The sequence below is a fragment of the Chionomys nivalis genome, chromosome X (assembly GCF_950005125.1).
Source record: "Chionomys nivalis chromosome X, mChiNiv1.1, whole genome shotgun sequence".
Classification (NCBI taxonomy): Eukaryota; Metazoa; Chordata; class Mammalia; order Rodentia; family Cricetidae; genus Chionomys; species Chionomys nivalis.
The window spans coordinates 38,602,564-38,615,130 of NC_080112.1; positions in this window are offsets into that span (position 1 = coordinate 38,602,564).

Below are 12,567 nucleotides of genomic sequence, written 5' to 3' on the forward strand. Positions count from 1 at the left end.
GCAAAGAGACTAGGCCTAACATGACTTTTGAGACTTCAAAGCCCACCCACAGTGATATGCATATTCACACAATCATGCCTCCTAACCCTTCAAATTTTGCCACTCACTGATAGCTATGGATTCAAATATATGAGCCTCTGGGGGATATTCTTATTCAAACTACCACAATGACATTAACTTCTAAACCATTTTTCCAGCCTTTGCATTTTTTCTTATATATATAAGAAAATAAATGAATATATACTTATTTATTTTAATTAAAATATAATCAATTACATCATTCACCCTCCCTTTCTTCCCCTCCCAATGCCTCTTGTTCCCTCTGCAATTCAGAGCCTCTTCATTTGGATTATTATTGTTACATACAAATATATGTATATTTGTTACACAAATATATAAATACAACATGCTGAGTTTTTTTAGTCTTGCTTGTATGTGTATGATTTTATAGCTGACCAATTAAAGGGCTCATTCCTGGGAAGGACTAATTCACCCTTTCTAAGCATTTTAGTTGCCTGCAGTTCTTTATCTAGAGATGGGGCCCCTTGAAATTTCCCCCTCCCACATTAGCATGCCTATTAGTGCTCTCATTTTTTTAGGCAGCCATAGTATTGTAGTATGTGGGTGCACCTTCCCTATCATTTTAGGAGATATAATCTCACATCAAACTCCCTGGTTCTTTCTGTTCTTTTAAGAGGAATGTGCAGGAGTTGTGTTATCCGCTGGGGATGGGAATTCCACAATAAGTTGTTCTGCATATTTTGACCAGTTGTGGTTTTCTATTTTGGTCTCTATCTGTTGAAAACAGAAGCTTCTTTGATCACGAGTGAGAGCTACACTTCTCTGACAAAGATGGCTGGTGAACAAACTTCTTCTTTAAATAGCAGCCAAATTAACAGGATTCTTTCCCGTTTGCTACCACAGATCATGATTTTAAAAGAAAGAAAAAAACGAATGATGTAGTTCAATGGTTGTGCATTTACTAAACGTGAAAAGTCTGTGGTGGTTTGAAAGAGAATAGCCTCCGTAAGTTCCTATGTTTGAATACTTGGTACCCTATTGACAGAATTGTTTGGGAAGGATTAGGAGGTGTGACTTTTTGGAGGAGGTTTGTCACTGGGAGCAGGTTTTGAGGTTCAAGACTCATGTCATTCCTAATGTGCTCTTTGCTTTCTGATTGCTGGTATGAGAAGAGAGCTCTCAGCTGCTCCTGCCACCATGCCTTCACTCTGATATCATGGACTCTACCCTTGAAAACAATAAGCCTAATCAGACACATTATTTAATAAGCTCTGTTGGTTATGATTTATCACAGCAATAAAAACCCAACCTTATACAAAGTCCTAGGTTCAATCTCCAGAACTCCAAAATGAAATTTAAAAAGGAAAACTGTAGGTGCAGTTTCCCTGGATAAAAACTATTTCTCTGGAGACTAAAGAAATGGTTGAGCAGTTAAGAGCCCAGGCAGCTCTTCCAGAGGACTTAGGTTGAATTTCCAGCACCCACATGTTAGCTCACAACTGTCTGTAGTTCCAGTTCTAGTGGATCCAGTGCCCTGGCCTCCTCAGGTACAAGGCATTGCATGCAAACACACATACACATCAAACAAAATGAATTTTAATAAAACACATAGTTCTGAAGCACGATGACAAATACAGTAGGCCACAAGTTACCCATAACTATTCCTTACCCATTAAGCCTGACCCAAATATAAGTCCTGTGGACAACTGATGATGACCAACACTCAAGTCTGTGTTCTAACGCAGAGAAATAACATCTCAAAGTTCATGGACAATGCTTGGAGCTATAAATGTCCCTAAAATCTAATGGCAAACATAGCATGCATAACTGCACTACTAGATATGCTGCTTGTATTATACTTGAGCGCCAGAATCAGCACAACATGTAAACTTCTAATTTGGAGAAATAGCAAAAAGTGAACAATTAATCTGATAATAATCCTAGATTAAACAATATTCTATAAACAGTTTTACCCAAGTGATCAAGATACTATTAGCTGGTTCATTTAAATATGATTTGCTTACATTTCATACTGTCCTCAGTGATTATCTAATCCATATTGTCAGGCAATATTGAATTGGAGGTGAATAGAATTGGGATCAAGAAATGAATGAGTTTGGCTTAAATCAGTTCAGCAAGTATGCATGCATTAAATTCCAGAGCTGTAAAGAAAACCTTTACATTCCAATCTTCTGATCCATATTTATCTTAAATCCTCACTGTCCATGTTTCTGGTGGTTCCTGATCTCAACAATTACTTCCCTTCTTATTAATTACCCATAAATAGCAACATCAATATGTATTATAACAATTTTTACAAAGGAAATGTTTAGAGAAGTGAGAAGCCATGCCTAAAGCAGTACTGACAGAACCAATACTTTAGTTCAAGGCTCCTAAGACCAAAACAAGGTATTTTCAGTCACCCACCCTGTCCCTCACAGTCAAAAGAGAAATTTGCATGGGTGTGAAAACAGAGCACATTTTCCAACTAATCAAGTTGTAATGCCTTAAAAATGAAAGATACAGTGCAAAAACATAGAAAAAGTTATCAAACCATTTTCATGAATTAGTTGAGCAAATTTCATTTGTAACTTGAGGCAAAGACAGATGGTACAATTGCATTTTAATGTTCCCTCCAGCTAAATTTTATGGAATTAATCTAAAACACATATAAATAATATAGAGGTGTTGAATATTTCCTGAGAACCAATCTAGGAAGAAACAAAATGGGAATTTGCAGGAACTTTAAAACACAGATCCCATTCAATCTGTTCCGTATATCTAAATTGCCATTCTGTGACCATTTGGCCCAGAATTTCCCCATTTTTAGAGCAGTTATTTAGGGAATGCACACACACACACACACACACACACACACACACACACACACACACACAACTGTGTGCCCACAGAGGCCAGATAAAAGAATCAGATCTCCTGGAACTGGAGGTACAGGTAGTTGTTGGTCACTTGGTATTGGTGCTACAAACCCAATTCAGATCCTCTAGAAAAGCAGCGAGAATTCTAAACCACTGAGACATCTCTCCAGAGACCAATCCTGTCATTAAATGTAATGCTAAGCTAATCGCTTTTTCTTGGAAGCTATCCTTGATACAACACAGAGCAAGTCTAGTGCCATTCTTGTATACAGACTTTCATGTGCTTTAAGTTCTTGCTATGTTCCTACTTCTTCTCCATTGTTTCCACTTCACTGCTAATTTCAATTACACTGCAGTTTCTTTCAAGTGCTACAACAGAGTAGTATTCACAGGGATATTCTAGAAACTTTCTTTACACACAGAGATGCAAGATGCTATTCTATGTGCCTTATGGAGGATGTACTTGCCATTGTAATAATAATAGCACTGCCTCTTAAAGTACAGATGTTAGGCAAATGTTTCCAGAAATACATAACAAGAAGAGATGTCCTTCCAACACAGTCTCTATTCCAGACTTTCCCTAACTTCTTGCCTCATATGTCACTTGGAAGCTTCGTCCCTGATTTTTACGGATGTCTGAAACCTAGCTGATGGTTGACCTCATCATTCATTCCCTTTGTTACTAAGTAGGGAAACCACCAATGCCAAGCTTTGCTGGAACTAGGGTGAAGTGAGACAGGCAAATGCCTTGATTGCAAATTTTGATTTTCAAAAATATTGCATAGAAATATTTCTACCTTTGTCTTAGGGTTTCTAATGGTGTGATAAAACACCATGACCAAAAGTAACTTGGGGAGGAAAAGTTTTATTTGACTTACATTTCTACATCACTGTTCATCACTGAAAGCAGTCAGAGCAGAATTCAGACAGAGCCAGAAACTGGAGGCAGGAACTGATGCAGAAACAAGGAGGGGAGCTGCTTACTGACTTATTTCCCCATGGCTTGCTCAGTCGACTTTCTTATAGAATCCAGGACCACAAGCCTGGGGATGGCATCACCCACAGTGGGTTGAGCCCTCCTCCCCCATCAATCACTAATTAAGAAAATGCCTTACAGTTGGATCTATGTGGGAATCTTTTCAGTTGAGGGTCCCTCCTTTCAGATAACTCATTTATGTATCAAGCTGACATAAGAGTAGCCAACACAATCTTCATTATCATTTTTTTTTGTTGCTGTTTCAGTGTTCCATTAAATTTTGCAAACAAAATGAATGACACACTTACCTCACCATAATTTTAGCTACATTTCACATGTTAAAATGATGACTTAGGCAGAGAGCTTGTATTAGCCCAGATGCCTCAGTTCGTTTCCCAGACAGATTATCATTGTATTTCCCAGATGGCCTTGAGCTCAAAATCCTCCTGAATCAACTTCCTGAATAGCTAGGATTACAGGTGTATCACACTATACTCTTATTTACAATTCATTTCAAATGATAGCTTCTAATTCTACTAACATCTCCCCAACATCCTACCTTCACGTACAAAGAATTTGTTGAATTTCATCCAAGTATGAACTATCATGTCAAATCAAAGACTTAAACTCTAGTGGCCAGATTCTGCCTTGTTCTAGAACATACTTAGCTAATCACTAGGCAAAAATAGATACAGAAACAAGAATGCCAAACTTACAGATGGAGGAAAAATAATTGGTACCTTCCATTGCTGGCTAGTGCATTAGTCCCAAGACACTAGGATCTAAAGCCTTTTAATTAAAAAACAATGGATTTTCCATTCTAAAGTGGTGGAACTTGGTTTTGTTTTGTTTTGCTTTTCGTGATAGGGTTTCTCTGTATATCTCTGAGTGTTCTAGAACTCACTGTGTAGACCAGAGTGCTAGGATTAAAGGCGTGTGTTATCTAAAGTAGTGGAACTTGTGATAGTCAGCTTTAGAAAACTCATTTAAGAATACCATCAGAAGCCATTCTTAAACATTTATAATTGGGCTGTACATATCTTGGTTGGTAGAATGTCTGCCTAGTATTCACAATGCCCTGGCTTTGTTCCCAGATGTGTTGCAATTCTAGTGCTCAGGAGATGGGAGCAGGAGGGTAAGAAGTTTCAGGTCATCCATTCTCAACTACATATTAGGTTTGTAGTCCTAGGCCAGCCTAGGTGATACATATGAGTCTGTTTCTTGAAGAGTCTATTCTTAAAGAGGCTCCTACTGGGTTTTCTACATTTCAATGAATGGTCAACATAACCAGTTTAAAAATAGTAAAAGACCACACAACCACATGTAGAATGACAGATGGATTTGGTGAGTCATCTTCCTTTTGCAGATGGAAAGACATGCAGACGGAGAAATTCCCTGTAGTGGGAGCTGCGGGCTGCGTTCTGCCACCCAGCTCCCAGCCGCCTGGCTAGCTTTGCCCCAAAATAACAACACACAAACTGTATGCATATAAACACTGCTTGGCCCATTTCTATTAATGTGTGTAGCACCACAAGGTGCACTTACCAGGAAGATTCTAGCCTAAGTCCATCCTGGGTCGGAGCTTCATCGCATCTGCCCCAGAGAGGAGAGGAAATGGCGTCTGAGCTCACTTCCTCTTCCTCCCAGCATTCTGTTCTGTTTACTCCGCCTATCTAAATTCTGTCCTATCAGGGCCAAGGCAGTTTCTTTATTTAACCAATGACCTTCCTCCATCATTTCCCCTTTTTCTGTTTAAACAAAAAGGAAGGCTTTAACTTTAACATAGCAAAGTTACATATAACAAAACAGTTATCAAGTAAAAATTACAATATTTATATCTATTTTATCTTTATCATAACTAAGGAAAACTATAACTATAACTAACTATTCTTCAAGTCCACCAAAGACTCCAGAACAATACAATATTACCTAAGCAAACAAGAAATAAGCAACTTCCAAACTCTAGAAATGACAGAGACATCTCGCTGCCTGGACAGTCACCCAAAGTTTCTCTGTATCATTGCGGCATCCATCTTCAGCCTACAGGCCCATAGTTTCCAGCAAACATTTCAATGAAGCAGGAAATTTCAAAGGCAGTTCAGTCACTATCTGCTGTGTCCTGCAGAATGTCTCGCAGACTCTTTCATGATCAGGAGCCCCGAAAGACCATCTCACTTTTAGGCAAGTTCAGCAGTCCTCTTTCTGCAGGTTCTTTGTGTCCAGTTTATGCATCAGTCCAGGCAAGAGCAGTTTCTTGCCCAAATGGCTATCAAGCCCCATAAGGTGTCTCTTTGATGCTCATATTCTTCTTGAAGTAGATTGGTGCTGCCAGGAGCAGACATGTCTCATTGTCATGAAAAGCCCTAAGTTATTAAAACATTAAATACCATGTTCTCTAGTCTTTGAAAGATATGAAGAATGCCTATATAACAGAAATATATCTATGCACATTTAGAAAATCTACCATGACTACAAGCTTGACTATTATTAATGATTATCCATTAACAGCCTATATACATTACATTTTTACATGAACTACACAATCACAATACCTTAATCAAGATCAGAAATATATATATATAACAAAATTGACATTAAATTTCTATCAATAAGGCAAAATTTATACAAATGCAAATTATTCATATCTATATCATATCCCCCTTTAAATGTAAAAGAACATTTATAAACAATATTTGGGAACATGGGCGCAGTTTTTTCTCTCTAAACTGCTTCATGCTGAATGGGGGCACTGTTATTCAGGCCTTTCATGGTATAACCTGTGTGCTAGATTCATCTCAGTCGGCAGTTGAGCAAAGTAATTTTTTGAGGGTGTTCACAGCATCCTTTCAGGAGGGTGTGGTCTATCATACCATATTGGGATAGAAACAATCTACAGGGTCTCATCCTCTGTGAAAACAAAAGAAGAAACTCCTTTCCAAAGCATCATGTCCTTAGATCCAAATTTTAAAGTCAAGGTATTTTCAAAATATCTATGTTGGATTAGTCCAGCAGCATTTATAAACATATATCTTTTAGCAGCTGTTGCTCCTTCCTCAGCATTCAAGCAATTCAAAGAGAGCATAATAGCATACAGTATCAAGATTCTCTGTGCATTTTCCATCTTTGTGTGGCTTTATTTTAACTCTATTTCATTTATTTTTACTTTTACTTTTTGAGACAGGTTCTCTGTATATCTTTGTCCTGGAATAACTCTGTAGACCAGGCTGTCCTTGAACTCTCAGAAATCCGTCTGTCTCTGCCTCCCAGGCATTGGGATTAAAGGAGTGTGCTACCACACCTTGAAGTCACAGAGGTCAATCTCCCTCTGCCTCCCAAGTGTTGGGATTAAAGGTGTGTACTACCACATCCAATTACTTTATTTCTTCATTTTTTTACTTTTAAGAACTTTCACTTTTAGCCTGCATATATTTTTAAACACACTGTAAATCATTTAAAGGTTTTCTTTGTCTTTGAATCTCTCTTTACTGTATATCTCTCTTTTTCTGACAGCATGAGCCTTTAAATTACTGAGCAATATGGGTAGGATTAAAGCCGTGACTTTGCCAGCTAGATCCAGCCCATTCCTTAGCTTTCCAGCCTCATGTTGGAGCCATTTTTATCACCACAACTCTGTGGCGTTTCAAAGTCCCTGCCAGCAAACAAGTTGCAGCATTCTGCTCATAGATCACACTCATTCGGACTGACTGCCTGAAAGAGTCAGAGTTTGCCCTGGCAGGACAGACCAGAATGCCAGCATTTCAAATAAAACAGCACAACTTTTTTCGTGCTACGGCTGAAAACAAACAAGTATGCAGTCAGCTTTTATCAATACCATTTAAGTGTTTCGTGGCAGGACCTCTTAATGAGCTGCAGGGTTTTGCAGCTAAAGCTGAGTCAGGAAGCCTCTCTTAGATGAGAGCGCTTGCTTGCCTCTATCAAGCAGAGCAGACCCGAGAAATTGCTGCTACCAAGAAAACATGCTTTACTCTATTCTTTCCCAAGCTTTCTCAGGCTTTCTGTCGATGCAGCTGTCCACATGTTGGGGGCCATTCTGTTGAAGGGAGCTGCAGGCTGCGTTCTGCCACCCAGCTCCCGGCTGCCTGGCTAGCTTTGCCCCAAAATAACAACACACAAACTGTATGCATATAAACACTGCTTGGCCCATTTCTATTAATGTGTGTAGCACCACGAGGTGCACTTACCAGGAAGATTCTAGCCTAAGTCCATCCTGGGTCGGAGCTTCATCGCATCTGCCCCAGAGAGGAGAGGAAATGGCGTCTGAGCTCACTTCCTCTTCCTCCCAGCATTCTTTTCTGTTTACTCCGCCTGTCTAAATTCTGTCCTATCAGGGCCAAGGCAGTTTCTTTATTTAACCAATGACCTTCCTCCATCAATTCCCTGCATGTCTAACATTGAACTTTGCAGGGAGTGGAGGGAATTATTGAGAGGAAATAAGAATTTCATATTCTCTACTAAGCAGAGAAAAAGAAACTATCGAGGGCTAGGAAGATAGCTCAAACCTGGGTTCATCCCCAGAATCCTTGCTTTTGTTGTTGTTTTTGTTTTTAAAAACCATGTGTGTTAGCACTTGATGTAATCACTGTGCTGGGATTGCAGAAGCAGGCAGATTCCTAGGGCTCAGTGGTCAGCCATCCTAGCATACTTGGCAAGGTCCAAGTCATTGAGAAGCCTTGTCTCAAAATAACAATATGAACAGTGCCTAAGGAAGGACTCAAGGTTGACTTCTGAATGCCACAGTAATGTACACACTCAAAAGGAAGTATTGAACCATGATACAAGCCACAAAGTCAAAGGCGATAATTGTGTGGCAAAAACCTTTGCCTATAAAAGTACCGATTTTTAATTTCTAAAAAGCATTTCAAACCTTTCACCACCTGCTGTCAACCTGCCCTCATGTGGTGTCCTCCTAGTAGAGCCATTCTTCATCCACTCTTCGTCTTCTTAATCCAATCTTCATCTCTCCTGCCTTCCTCCAACACAATGAACTGAAAGCAAAATATAATCATATGACTCTTCCACTTTAAAGGCTGGCCACTGATTTTTGAATAGAAACAAGACTGTTCTGCACGAGCCACTGATCCTTGCTAATCCCCTCACTCCCAGCCACCAACCTATGCCACTGCTGCCTCCTCCTCCTCCTATTCCTCCTTATCACCTTCCTCCTAGCCTTCTCTGCTCTTCCCAATTACTAGGCTGCTCCACTGCCTAGCTCCTGATTTCATACCCATTGTTCCTTTCCCTGAAAGCCCTTCCATTCACTCTGTCCTTGGCCAACTTCTTCAACTCATTTCCTGAAAATAGGCTGCCCTGAATACCACTGACCTACCCCCAACTCTACTGACTCCTAAGCTATGATAAGCACCTCTCATCTTTTCCTTCATAGTAGTTAGGATTGTCACTACCATCCAGAATATTCTCTCTATTCCAAAAAGAAATTGCACATCTCATATCCCTGAAGTCATTGCCCAATCTCTTTCCCTGAACAATTAAGATTTCTTCTCTATCTATGGATTCTCCTATACTGGGTATGTCATACAAATTGAAATATCCCAAATGTGCTGGTCCTTCATGGCATATCTTTCACTTAAAAGAACGTTTGTGAGGACCATCTATGTATCAGTAACTCATTTGTTTTATATTTTAATTTCATTTAGTGTGTAGGTTAGAGGGAAAGGCACAGGCATTTGTATAGGTGTGTAGATATGTGTCTTGTAAGTGTGTGTGCATTTGTCATGGCTCATACATGGCGGTCAGAGGACAAATTTGAAGAATGATTCCGTCTTACTACCATCAGTTCTGAAAAATCTAACTCAGGTCATCAGGCTTGCCCAGTAAATGTTTTTGCCCACTAAGCCATCTCATCAGCCCCACTTCTTTTTAGCGTGGAATAAAATGTCATGTATACCTTATTTGGCTCATCTACCCATCAGTTGATAGACACTTATGTTGTTTCTCCTTTGGGGCTATGATGAATGATGCTGCTATTTTAAATGAAAATTTTAAAATCATTTCTTATCTATAACTTTAGGCACTCACCATGGAGATATTCTCCTAGGTCTCTGTCATTTATAATATGCCATGACAAGCGCAGAAAAAGAAATTAAGTTATTTCATATTTTTTACCTGAACACTATAATGCAAACTATATATTAAAACTTGGATGAGTCTTTTGATTATTTGTGATACAACTAATTTAACTATGTGAGTATTAGTTAACTAGTTAATTAGTTGACTAGTTAATCAGCATTGTGTTTTCCAGCACCAAACAATTTCTCCAATGACACCTAGAACTTTGCATCTAAAATGAAATTCCTCCAGACTTTTAATTTGTATACCTTGGGTTGGTTTTTCTCAAGCTTTTGTGTCAATGTCTGAACGCATAAGAATTAAGTCAAACTATTGAAATCTCTGTCTGTTTCTCTCACTCTCTCTTCTCTCTTTCTGTGTCTTTCTGTCCCCCGCCCCATGTGTGTGGGGGTGCTTTGGTTCGTGCATGTGTGCAGGTGTTAGTGTGTTGCTGGGAGTAGAAGCTAAAGCCTTGTGAGTGCTGTACACAAGTTTATCTGTTTTGAAACTCAATTTTTATCTGGATTCTGAGCACATCCCACAAAGAGCCCATTCCTCCTTCACTCCTCTGCTCAGAAACATTTGTAAAACAGTTCCATGAATGACTTATATTCAGTCAAGAGTTACTAATGATGGCATAAACCTCTAATCCCAGAACTGTGAATGTTGAGACAGGAAAATCATGAGTTTAAAGCCAGCTTGAGCTATATATTGTGAGATGAGAGGATAGTAGAGAGAAAAAAGAGGGGAGAAAGAGAATCCATATTAAAATACATATTAAATATAGAGAGCCAATATAGTAATTCAGTTTTACTGAATTCTTTTATTGAGTCACTATATATTAAGTCCTGAGCTGGGTACAGAGTCTACACAGATCAAAAAAGGAGAGTTCATGGATCAAGTCCCCAAGCTGTGGGAATGTGGATAAGGTTTGGAGAAGAGTGGAGCCAGAGAAACACAGAAAAGGAGTGCTGAGCATAGAGACAGCATGGGGCAGTTATTGGCTCCAAGTTGTGTGGGAGGCTGTGCTCTGTGAGCTAAAGCTGCCCGTGTTTCAAGGAAAAACTATAGTTCTATGTGAATAGCATTATTTCAAAATCCACTCAGTTCAGAACACACTGCCCCGTTCTTTATGCTTCACAAGTTTCTCATACTTGGTAATTAGAAAAGATAAAAATGACAGTCAGAAAGATGGACATAAAATATTAATTTCAAAAGAACAGCCTTTATCTGTTGAACTATCATGTTCACAGGCACGCACATGCACACACACGCACACACACAAAGTTTAAAAATAATGATTGGAGAGATAGCTCAGCAGTTTAGAGAACTTGTTCTACCAGGGGACCCAGTTTTGACTCAAAACCATCTGTAACTACAGTTCTGGGGGATCTAACACCCTCTTGACCTTCACGGGTACCAGACAGGCACATAGTACATACATATAAATGCACACAAAACACTCATAATACATAAAATAAATCTTAAAAACAAAACAAAAACAAACAAACAAACAAACAAAAAAGATAAGGAGAGTTCCTAACACCACCTAGGAGTTCATCATCACTAGAGAGAAAAAGGGGAAAATGTCACCAAATGCATTATAACTACTCTAGTGCACAATGTGCCACCCTTTCTCAGAAGCAGCAGCAAATAATTCAATTCATTCTATCATGCAGAGCATGGAAGGCATCTAGGTGATGACATAGAACAGTGACTTATAAAGCCACACTGAGAACGTGTCATCTGAGGGAATTCTGCACTTAGAAAGAAATTACAAAATTATCCAAACTAAAATTTCCAGTTTCTTAAACTCTTTATTAAACAATTAGAGTTTTCCAAAATAAGATTTTATACTTAATATGCCATGCCACACACTATCATACACCTAGATGCCTGGCTAATTAAGGAATGTCATTTGAACTAAAGGTACCAATGAAACATGGCCAGGTACCCTGTACCTTTATAACCCAGTCACCCATCTCCTGACAGCAGGGTTACCATCACTGCCAACCCAGATGAATCTTCCATGTAAGCAACTGGAGCTATGTGTCCTCAGCAGAAGTGAATATCTAAAGGCAAGAGACTTCCTTTGCCTGACTGTTGAAGAACTTAGTTTGATGCTCTGGGAGAATTAACACACCTCTGGCAGGGTAACTCTGAACTAAGTGCCAAGTTACTGAGGGAAATTGACTGCTTACTCATGTGATCTTTGTCCCAGGTAAACTAGCACCCAAACCTTCTCTTCCATGCACTGTTTTGTTCTAGACAAATCACATAGAACACACATATCAAGTGATTGTCCTAGGTGAGAAACTGCTGAATACTGGAACAATAGGAGTGAAAACAGGCTACAGTATAGTACAATGGTCCAGGGCTTGTCTAGTATAGACAAGGCTCTGAGTTCCATCCCATCACTAAAGCACACGCACGTGCACACACACGCGCATGCACACACAAATAAAAGTAAATAATAATATCAATAATAATGATGATAATAAAGTGAAGGCAACAGTCTCAGCCACAGAGGGGGCTTATATCTGGCTTCTTGGCTCATTTTACAGATGGGAAACAGAATCTGAAATTCTCATCTCTTCCTCTGGT